This window comes from Mus musculus, chromosome 10, assembly GCF_000001635.26.
Source record: "Mus musculus strain C57BL/6J chromosome 10, GRCm38.p6 C57BL/6J".
Taxonomy (NCBI): Eukaryota; Metazoa; Chordata; class Mammalia; order Rodentia; family Muridae; genus Mus; species Mus musculus.
This window is the reverse complement of record NC_000076.6, coordinates 44,850,556-44,862,403: the sequence shown is the minus strand read 5'-3', so window position 1 is coordinate 44,862,403 and position 11,848 is coordinate 44,850,556. Positions and strand designations below refer to the sequence as shown.

General features: G+C 41.2%; 1 pseudogene; it reads right to left on the bottom strand.

Moving 5' to 3' along the window:
- Gm6983 (predicted gene 6983) lies at positions 9,124-9,813 on the bottom strand (annotated as a pseudogene).

Below are 11,848 nucleotides of genomic sequence, written 5' to 3'. Positions count from 1 at the left end.
GGAAGGGCACTACCTTATTGCCTTTTGCATAATGGAACCAATCTTTCCCCTCAGAGGCCCTGTGTTGCTTTGATCCAGTTCAAAGGACAGGGGAATGATGACTAAGGACCTTGGGAACCAGACTGAGGGAATCTTACAGACAGACTCAAGGGTTTGGGGGTGGGGGTTGTTGTTGGTTTTGTTTTGTTTTTTAACTGACGCATCATTTTGATAAACAATCCCTATAGTCTGCGCACTTATCAGATTCCTCACCCAAATATTTGCTATTTATAAAACAATCAAGGAAACAGACTTGTGTTTATTATTCCTAAATCAGCAGCGGTTTGATGAATTAAAAACAGTCTTACTTTTTCCTCTTTCTTCTCCTCCACTAGCCTCCTGTAAAAGTGCCAAGATTATACACCCAACTCTCTCTTTAAACAGTAAAAACAAAAAATAAGAGTGACCTCCATGACCTGTACATTGCCTCTGCAAAGGGTACAGGTTGGGCCAACAGCCAAGCCCCACAAGCACTAGAGGTCGATGTTTGGAACTGATTGGGTCGGAAAGGGATGCAGTCCATGTCTGTTTCCGGTTCACAGAGGCCTCGACGTCACTACATAGTTTGGATGTCTGACTAGCTTCCTGACTTTGAGAGTCTCTTTCTTTAAACACGAGGGACCAACTCTGGAGAGGAAAGAGAAGACAACACGCAAGAGTCTGGCTCCCCTGGCAGCCACTCTCAGGATGGCTCCTCTCGACGAGATTTAAACAGAATGATGTGGATAGTGTTCTGGGAGGAGGACGGAGTGCCCACACGCATGCTCAGAGCCCCTTAGTATGGAAGGCCACAACTAGGCAGCATACGTTTTAGGAAGCCGCCTCTTCATGACATAGTGCTTCAAGTTTAGAAAACCCCTCTGAAGCTAAATCATCTCTACCCTGTGCCAAGATGGATGCATTCCTGTTTTACACACGTGAGACAAACGTAAACACAACTAAATTCCTTTCTAAAGGAGACAAACTGGCCAGATCATCAGGAGAAGGGAACTAAAGAATTGCAGTGGAAAGATAACCATAGCAAGATTCCAGGCCTGCTGGGACTGTCCCTTGCCCAGAGCTGCCCCAAAGCTCAGCATACGTGTGTCTACACTTACGCCTTTGTTGAGTGCTCCTGACTTGGTCTTTCCACTCATAAGTATGCTAATAGGAGGAACGGTAAGCTTTTTCTGCGGTTACAGCTCTTGTTCTGTTGCTCTTCCTCTAGAACCTGCTACCCTGCCTTAAAAACTGCTTTCTGCTCTGCCAAGGTGACTCTACCTTCATATGGTAGGAAAGCTCTTTTTTGGTTTGGCTAAGCATTCCATAGAAATTCCATAGAAAATGGTAGGAGGTACAGCCATGAACCATGAATCTGTCTTCGTGTGTGTGTGTGTGTGTGTGTGTGTGTGTGTGTGTGTGTGTGTGTGCTAGTGTGGTATGTGTGTATGTAGATGCAACTTGCTGACTATAAGGTGCTGTGGATATTTATAAGAAAGAACATATGATGACCAAAGCTCACATTCACTGTTACAAAAAGCTCATGATCCTAAGAAAAACTTCAGCAAATGTGGCAGAGCCTAAGAGGAAGGAGTGCTTTCTACTCACAAAATACAATACAAGCAGCCAGGATGGCACAGTGGCCACAAGGAGGTTTTGAACTCCAGTGAAACTCAAAACCAGATTTAGGGGGCAAGTGGGCGGGGACATGTTTGTGTTGGAGGGGACATGTTTGGGTTGGAGGGGACATGTTTGTGTTGTTTTCTCTTAAAGCACAATGGAATAACCAGGGAAGCTAGCCCATTAGGAAGCTACCTGAGGCTAGCTCAAATTATGTTCAGGAATTTTTGCCTGGAACTGCACTGCTTTATTGTCTGCAATGACACATGTTTCCTAGGATGCCATTGGCTAATGCCATGGATGTCAAAAAAAAAAAAAAATCAGCATGGAACCATTAGTGACTGGCATCCTAGGACTTGTCTTCCATTGAAAAGTTACAGTACTTATCTTAGTTCTATTTCTGTACATTTTAGGACAGCATGAGATTACTCCCTTCATGCTATCATGATACCAAATATAATGTATATGATTAGAGATGAGCAGTGTCTAATTTAACCCCTAAATCAAATAGCTTCTTCATTTAATACTTTGGCACATGAATACCTCTGACAGAAGCAGTGAGGGCCTCTCCTGGTCCCATGGTGTAGTATGCAAATCCGCAATGATGGCCAACTGGCCTTTACTCTGTATTAGTCGATGGATGGAAGAATGTGAAACACTGAAAACCAGCAAGAGAGCTGAGCAAGAGGAATCTGCACTTGGCTTTGACTTCTGGTGACTTCCAGGTCTTGCCTGTGTTTATAACCCTTTTCCGTCAATACTCAGTGAAAAGCTTGGTTAGGAGCTGGGAAAAGGATCTGGGCAAACATTCTAGATGGCAAAGTCTAGAAAGAACAGTCTCCACTGTGGGCAGGCACAACCTCAAGGCACAGAATGGAAGGCTCTGGAGTTTCAGCTAAAACCTCTCTGCTCTTTTGTCCTTGACAAAGGGATTTTCCGTCTTCATGCCTGAAGTTTCTTATCAGTATAGACGAATGGCCTGTATAGTGCATATACACCCTGTTGGCGGCACTCAGCTTAAAAATACATAATTAGATTAACTGAACCATGCACGGTGGCAGTATCGTGTCAAAGAACTTAAGTATAAGAAGTAATAGCCTGAAATCAAACTTGAGGAATTGAATTCAGTAGTGCAGCTTGCATAAAGAGTAAGCATTTACATGCCTTTAATCTAAGACTTCAACATTGTTTGTCTCTGCAGCTTATTTAAGCATCCATTTCACAGTTGTAAGAGTTTAAGTAAACCCTCCCGTCGACTCAATCTATGCGAAGCCGACCCTGGTCATTTCAGCTTGACACGATTCAGCAATTTTTGAAATTCATATTCTAGTCATTCAAGTAAATGAACAGTGTCATTTGGTTATTTGATGTGATCTTTTTAAAGTGGGCCTTTTGAGAAACTGCTTCTGGGTATCAATGGTAAAATGAAAACACTGGCTAACATAATAAAAGCAGGAAAATTAATTTCAGGGCATTTAAACCCTCTCCTGCTTCCTGGGCTCACAGGGCTTTAGAAGTTCAGAACGGTTCTCTGATGTCAGTGTTCTCTGAAAGCAAATCCTTTCAAATCCATATGGTGGACATCTTTGAGTCCCATGCTGCTTACATTTTTCGGTGCCTCAGAAAGTGGAATTTCTCCCTTTTAATCCTCAAAAACTGAGCCCAAATTGTTTTACCCACCTGCAGCTCCCTCAGAGGAGCATAACTTTTTGATTCAACCCATCATTTCTGTATATTCCAGAAACGCCAATTATCCCCACTTGAGCCCAAACCATTGTTATTAGTCACTGAATCTCAGCTGGGAGGATGGAGGCCATCTCTTGCGTGTGACTCATTATGAAGATGTTAAACAAATGCAAATGCCAAGGAAGCAAAGCTCTTACTTCCCCAGTTCTGGGCTGCAGGCTTCCTCTTTGTGGATGCGATGCGTCCATACGTGGAGGAGAGGAACGTGAACCCTGATGGGCTGTTTCTCTGAAAGAGGTCTTTGAACCACATACTGCTTACAAGGCATACGTTTCTAGGAACACCAACAGCAAAGCATGATGTTCAAATCCTTTCCCCAAAGCCAAGCTAGTGGCCTGATCTCAAGAAGCTAATGACTTGACCAGCAATGCCCCTTGGTGTTACAAAAGATACTTTCTCATCAGGTAGCTTATAGAAAGAAGCTGTAAGTGATACCAAATCCCCAGCTTATTGATACTTAATACTTGCCTCGGACATTCAGAACTAGGAAAAATAAATTACCATTGTCTAAGTCATGCAGTCTGAGCTATTTTATTATAGCAGAGCAAGTAAACTAATATACTATCTTAGCCTCCTTTCTGTTCCTGGGAAGAAAATCATGATCAAAAGCAACCCAGGGAGGAAAGGGTTATTTGGCTTACATTGTCTCAACCATGGTTTACCACTGAGGGAAGTCAAGACAGGAGGAAGCCATGCAGATTATGAACTGGGGCAGGAACTGAAGCAGAAACCATTGAGGAATTCTGCTTCCTGACTTGCTCCCCTTGGCTTGGGTAATCTGCTTTCTTAGACCACCCAGGACCAGTCACCCAGGGTACCACCCACAGGATCCCACATCAGTCCTTAGTTAAGAAAATGCCCCTACAGACTTACCTATAACCAGTCTGATGGAGGCACTTTCTCAATTGAAGTTCCTTCTTCCCAGATGATTGTAACTTATGTCAAGCTGATAAAACCAAAACCAAAACAACAACAAACCCAAAGAACAACAACAAAAAAACAAACCATAATATACTATCCTACAAATTATTGCATAATCCATAATTTTAGATTTCAGATGCTCTAAATATGAATTATTCTTCTCCCCTCTATTCATAATACCTAGAAGACTATCTTGTAAATGTCAATAAATGCTGGTTCACCCAATAGCTGAAGGAAGTAGTTTCCTGACTTATTAAATTGCCTTCTGCCTTATCTTCCGGATACTAAATGCTTTGAACAGTTGTCTCTGTCTCACCCCAATGTTAAGTTTATCTCCAAGCTTCTGAGACATCATAAGGGACATCAGCCATGTCAGGGACACCCTCTGATATACACACAGAAGTTGGACTCTAGAGCTGATATATTTACACAGAGGTTCCAGTCAACAAACCCCACCAGCAGAGCACAATGTTCATGGTCCTCCCCTCTATGCAAGCTAGTGGCATCACCTCAGGGAATCTGGAGCTGCCCCTAAGCACGTTTCTTTGGATTGCCAGGTATTAACGGGAGAGGAGGAAGCTCATTTGTTGATCCAGTGAATGAAGGGTGGGAGGCCAGCTCTGTGGAGATTTGAAAGTTGCCGCACATTATTCTGTAACTACCATTATAAAACTTGCTTGTGCCCAGATTTCTCTTTTTTGCTTTTTTTTTTTAAAAAGGAAAGAATCACAGGATACATGTATATATTAACTTAGAAAGAGAACGTATGAACAAGACATGATTATACCTCAAAACATTTTCTTTCAACATCATTGACAGCTCAAGCCCCCGGGCCCCAGAAAATTCTGAGCAAGGAAGTGCTCTCGACTGAGTATTAATACACCTATAAAAGCTATATTTGACTTTATGTGTCTTACCCTCTACTCGACTCAGCCATTCTTGCTTAAGAAACGCTATGTTGAAATGGAATGCTATTTTATGTGAATAAGGGTGAGTCCTCTCATAAAAGGATGAACTTGCCTAACACAAAGATACCAGGGACCATCTGAGTTCAGATCCATTTCCTTTTGTGAGTGTAAAAAAAAAAATCCAGTTTACTCAGTAATAAAGCAATTATTGATTCTTTCCACAATCATTTCAAGGCCCTAGGCTTCCTTAGTGTTTCAGCCTCACTGAAGGACTTTAAACAACTTTACTCTCCCTTCCACACTTAAAAAGAAGGCATGCTTCAAGTGAGACTTTAAGGACAAGAGTCTCCCCTTCAACTTGAGATAATTTACTTCCAAAAGCTCCTGGAATCCATATTAAATGTTTGTTGTGTAAAAAACACTATGTGAATACCCTAAGAATCATAAAGAACAAAAATGTTTGAAATATTTCCACCGGTGAGGAGCTTATAATAAAGACAAAGATTTAAAGACAAACAAACAAAAGACTGAATCATGATTGGTACAGATCCGCTATAGTTTAATCCCTCACCCCCCAGAGGTTCATGTTCTGGGAATTTGGTCTTGAGTGTGGTGCTGTGACAAGGGCTTGAACCTTTAAAATATGAAACATACTGGTAGGGAAGAGGTCTTTGGAGGTGCTTCTCTTAGGTAGGACAAATACAGTCACTGGGGGCTTCAGCTCGTTCCTACAAGAGTCGATAATAAAAAGAACAACTAACTCCTACACAGGCTCTGGCTTTCTGTTAAGTCACATGGTCTACACCCATGTTGCCTCCCAGCAGCATCCAAAATACAAACCATGAACAGATCTTGGAGAGGAAATAAATGTTTTTCTGTGTAGACCTTCTAGCTCCCATGGTCAGAGGTTTGAACTGTTAATTCCCCATCCTTTAAGCCACCTCAATTCCCTATTTTTAAGTCTGGGAACAGTGAGTTAACCAAAGTTCAATGTTTTCCAAGCGAAGCATTAGAAACTGTCATGTTTTCCATGACACCAGGTCAAGCGGCAATGGGTTTCTGATGTGAAATCTCTTGGATTTATTCAAAAGTCCCTATCACCGACAGGCTTACATTAATCTAATTTTCTGTTCCACTAAAACCTTGAATGTTAAGCTAGATTTGTGTTAAGAACAGGGATGAGAGTTTACATCACTAGCCTTAAGAGGAGAGGATCAGCAGTCAATGTTTTATTATTCCGGGTTGATGTGTGATCAGCTAAAGAATCTCATTAAAATCGTATTTCCAGGAAATGAACTCATTTATAGCTCCCTGCTTGGTAGTATGTTTGTTACTAGAGCAAGGGGGAGGTGAAATGATTCACAAGATGCCAACCCTGGGCTGAATGAGCATCCATCCACACTACACACTGCTTCTACATCATTGACTTCTTCACAAGTCACATAAAACTCTGATCTACACACCCTCTAAGTGCGCAGATAAAATCCCATCCCCAGACCTGAAAGACGCATTATTGCCTAAGAAAACCCAGAATTGCTGGATGTTTTCCTTTCCTCTGACTTACAACGCACGTCATCAACCACGTAAAGGGAAAGAAGGATGCGCAGGATAGTGCCTGGGGCTTCTCACCCCTTCGAAGATATTTTCATAGTGAGTTATCATCTGACCAGAAGATTTTGATGTGTCTGTGTGAGATCTTCCAGAATGGCAAATAAAAACTAAAGATCTCAGGCACATGTTGTGGGGAAGCTAGTTAGAAAATTTGGGCGTTTTGTTTGCTCATGTGAAAAACATTGTGGAGTCTATTTAAGAGGTTTTGCGGCTTTATTATTTATGTCAATGAGGACATGAAAATTGACAATTTCCCGAGGTGTGGGCAGACTGAAGGAAGAAGGGGTGGATACTTAGGTATCCAGAAACATGCAACTTGAGAAAGCTGCTAGTAACACAGGGAGAGAAAGCAATGCTACCCACATCTGTGAAACATAGTTCTGCCAGAGACCCACCCAAAGGCCAGGACCAGGAAGAGCGCTCATCTGCTGGCACTTATTGGCCAACCCCAACTTGAGGACAAGAACAAAGATCTCAGTAGCAAAGTTACAGGAGTCAGCTTCTCAGAGAGCAGAGCAAGGAAAAGTAGGGCAGACTATAAATATATAGCTTTGGTTTTACTCATGTACACACACACATACACACACATACACGAATATATATATATATATATATATATATATATATATGTATGTATATATACATGTGAATATATGAGTATATGTGAGTATATATAGAGAGCATGGTTTTACTCATTTTTGCAAGTATTTACGATAAATGCATCATTTAAACATGTCTTTAGCCTCTTTCATTAAAAAACAAAATTAAGTATTTATGTATGTGTGTGTGCTCTGGAAGTCAGTTCTCTCCTTTTACCATGTGAGTTCTGGGGCTTGAACTCAGGCCATCAGGCCCGGTGGCAATCTTCTTTATCCACTGAGTCATCTAGCCAACCCTATCCCCTCTGTTTTACCTCCCATGTTTCATAACTCTAGGAACTGTTCTTATATTCTTCGTCCTGAGCAGAGTTTCTCTTTGGGAAATAGGAATTCTCTATTTTCGTTGATCTTTGTATCATAAACAAGATATATTTTAGAAGCAATTAGACTTAAGGCCCTTCTTCGAACTCATGAATCTTTTGATGAATAACCTCTTGTCCTGACATGCAAACATCTTATTTTCACTATCTCATAGATCTTTGGCATATCTCGGGTATAGTACCTAGTACAGTGTGGCACACGCAAATAGACGCTTAATAAATGCTGGTGGGATGAGCCTCTTGTGCAGATATGGGAGATCAGACCAAAGAGTTAAGCAACATAGCCAATATCTCATGATGTGTCAATAAGAATAAATGTCAAGCCATAAGATCTACCCTGAATATGCTGTGCAAACAGAGATTTTGCTAAACCGGGCAAGAATTTGAACAAGGGTTTCTTTTTCTTTCTCCTGCACTTTGACCCAATTGTAAGAATAGATGATATAGTCAGTGTTTCAACTTATTGGCTAGATTGCCAGAAATATGTATGCCTCACCATTCCTTCCTAGTCATTATACATGAAGTGTTATAAGCAAGAACAAAAGTTGAGTTGAACTGAGCAATTGAAAGGAACCATCCTGGCTTCTCATTTGTAATGTGAAGAGAAAATAAAGACTAAACCTAAGAATTGCCTGCTACATCAGGCCTTTCTTATGTATGAATGAGGGCAAAAGATATAAATGAGATGTATGAAACCTGAAGAACTCCACAGATATTATGAACCTATCTCCAATAACATGCCCTGACCCAGGATATGTGTGCTTTTCTTAGATGTCCAATGAATGATGCACAAAGAGGAGAGGTCAATGTCCTAGATTTAGTAAATACCAAATACCCAATATGGAATAATATGAAATCATTGGATTAAGTATTTCACAGGGGTAGGTTATTGAAAAACATGGAAACAGGTGGGCAAGTCTTTTCTGTCATCTTGGATGTGTACACGATCCCTTCCTTGGTTGACATACACGACCCAGTTCCTTTGTGCATGGTTCCTGTCTGTACAGCCTGTGGTGAATGCACACATTAGGATATTCAGCACAGGGCTTTGCTCTACCACAAACCGCATTAGTTGGAAATCAGGGATAAGCAGTTTCTAAATAGTTTATGTTTCCAGTTGAGCAGTTGCCTTCCTCTTTTAGTTTGTTCCCATAATGACAGTGAAACCCGAGAATATGGAAAATATTCCTATCTCACGAAGTCACCTTTTCCTATCACAATCTGGTCTCTTGTCTAGGCTATTCTGTGTCATTTCTCACAGAGCCCATTATTTACAGGGTTCTTTTTCTTTTCTTTTCTTTTCTTTCTTTTTTTTTTTTTATAGAACAGCAGACACCATTATTACACTATGCATGAGGCTCATTTGCCTTTCCGGGCTTTGATCTTCCGCAGATAGAACTCCAGCTCCTTGCCTTCGAACACACAGCCGTCTGCTCCGCCACACTGGCCTGGTCCTGAGGCAACGCAGGCGAGAAGCTCGCCCTGCTGGAACTGCTCCTCCAGAAGACTGCTGATTTTGGCATTTTTTTCCCTTTCGTCGTATTTCTTCTGAATTTTCTTTGATCGTTTTTTGTTTAAAATCTCTTCCTCCTCAGGAGTCAGCTTGGCCCCCTTCTTGCGGCCCAGGGGCAGTGCAATAGTGGGACCTGTACCACTGTCGGTACAGCGTGCTGTCAATAAGCATGATGCAGTTCTTCACTAGGGTCTTGGTGTGGACACGCTCGTTGTTGGATGCATTGTAGACAACATCAATGATCCTTGCTTTGCGAGTACAACACTCAGAGCCCCAGGAAAAGTTCCCCACATCCAATCTCAGGGCACGGTACTTCTTATTGCCTCCTCGAACTCGGACTGTGTGTATGCGGCGAGGGCCAATCTTCGTGTTGGCAGCGGGCCGTCCCAGCTCATACTTCCGCTTCTTGTGGTAGGGTTTTCGCTTACCCCCGGTCTTGCGGCGCTTGTGCCAGTTGTCCCGAGAGATGCCCATCGCTCGGCGCTGGCTGGAAAGAGATTTACAGGGTTCTTAGTCACTATCCACACTCCCACCTCAACTCTCCCCACACTTCAGCCATTGCCTAAAACATATATAGTGTGTCAATTACTTGCTAAATACTTCTGCAGTTTCTCATTGCCTCCAAATGCAGACATTCTTCTGCTTTTCTTAGATTTTTGCTTTTGAGACTGGATTTCACTTTGTAGCCAAGGAAATCCTTGAATTCTACTGTTGCCTCAGCCACCTAAGGGTTAAGAAGACAGACATGTACTATTACTTCCAAATTCAAACCCACAGTTTCAATCATTGCTTCATCTGTCTTCTCACCAGATTCTCTCTCCCACATCCCCGCCATATAAACAAAGCATAAACTCAAGGCCCATCACATTCTGATGAGAGTTGCCTCCTCAGCTTCATCTCTAACACCCTTCTGTATCATCCACATCCAGGAATACACTTAGCTGCTAATGATTGGCCTTTACATGCTGGTTAAAATTACATATCTCTTAACACTATCAATGAAACTATCATTTTCCATCTCAACTCAACACAATGTATATATCTAGATTATTTCAAAGACCCCATTGTATGCTCCCTGTTTGTACATCTATCTTCTCAATGGGATATACAATAAGAATCTTCCAATTACTAGCATAATGTTTCTATATCAACATAAGTACTTTCTTACATCTGGGGAAGACTTCAGTCTCCAGAGACCACACACTCTTCCAAATGTATCTTTTCATACAAGTGCCTGATAGATTTTTAGTCTACCCAGATCCCATGCTCCCTACTGTTAGAACATTCTCTGATTACCTAGACATCAAGAACTTTTTCAAAAAGTCTGACTCTCAGTTCAGTGTCTACACGGCTCATTTTCCAATATCTTCCTTCCCAATCATCTAACAGTCTTTGGTTGTTTGCAGATAAATGAGTTGAGGTTGTGTGTGCCAGCCTGACTGTGCAAGTACATTCACAAAGTGACTAGGTTTGTAGGTCATAATCAGGTCTTGGAAGGGAAGATAAATAAATAGGTTCATTTCTCAGTCTGGGTCATCCTGTGGTGGTAGGGTTCTAAAATAGAACCTGGCTTTTCACAAAGGTATGAAGGTATGTTTATAATTGTGGTGTAAGAGGACATACTTTGTAATCTTCAACTCTGAAATATTTAGGTGCATATCTCATTAACTTACATTTGGGTCTTTATAAATGCTAGGGGTCTGTGCTGTTGAACACAATGTGAGTCACGTAGTTAGTACTTAATTCATGATTAAGGAGAGGCTAAAGGCAAAAAAAAAAAAGGGTCAAATTACTAAGACTCAGGGGAAATAATTGTGGTGGCACTAGATAAGAGAAACTATAGGAGGCGTTGTTGAATTGTCAATCTAGCTAATAAACTGCCTAAAAACCCTCATATTTAAAGAAGAAAAGTTATATTGGGGGTACAATTCAGTAGTTCAATACTTTAAGTTTATGAACATGCTGTGGGATGAATCTCCAACACCAACCACACACACACCATCAAAATACCAAAACAAAACCCAACAACACACACTTTGCCCCCAGACAATCTTAGATATATTTGCTGAGAAGAGCTCACTTAATAAATCAGGCATCAATGTCTGCAACTTACAACAACCAACTTAAAACGTCCTCCACAGATGGGTTAAAGATGAAATCTAATACAGAATGAGTCAGATAAGAAAGACAACTGTGGGGTTACACTTACACACCATCTGGGGAGGAAACATCATTGGAAGATGACAACAACATCTCTTAGAGTCAGCAGTTCAGCTCTGTTCCTTCAAATGATCCCTTTACCCTTCATGGCCAGATAAGATCATTTCTGTACAGAGGAGCAACATTTGTCTCCCAGAGAGAATCTTAAGAACTAAGGCCATAAAAATTCTAATTAGCATGGGAATATAACTTTTTCTCAGGTTCAAGAGTCTACAAGTGCTTCTATTGTCACATAAATTTGTGTTGTAAATAAATGCATACAAGTTTTATACTGAAATATGCCTAAGAATATGATTATTTATAATCACATTG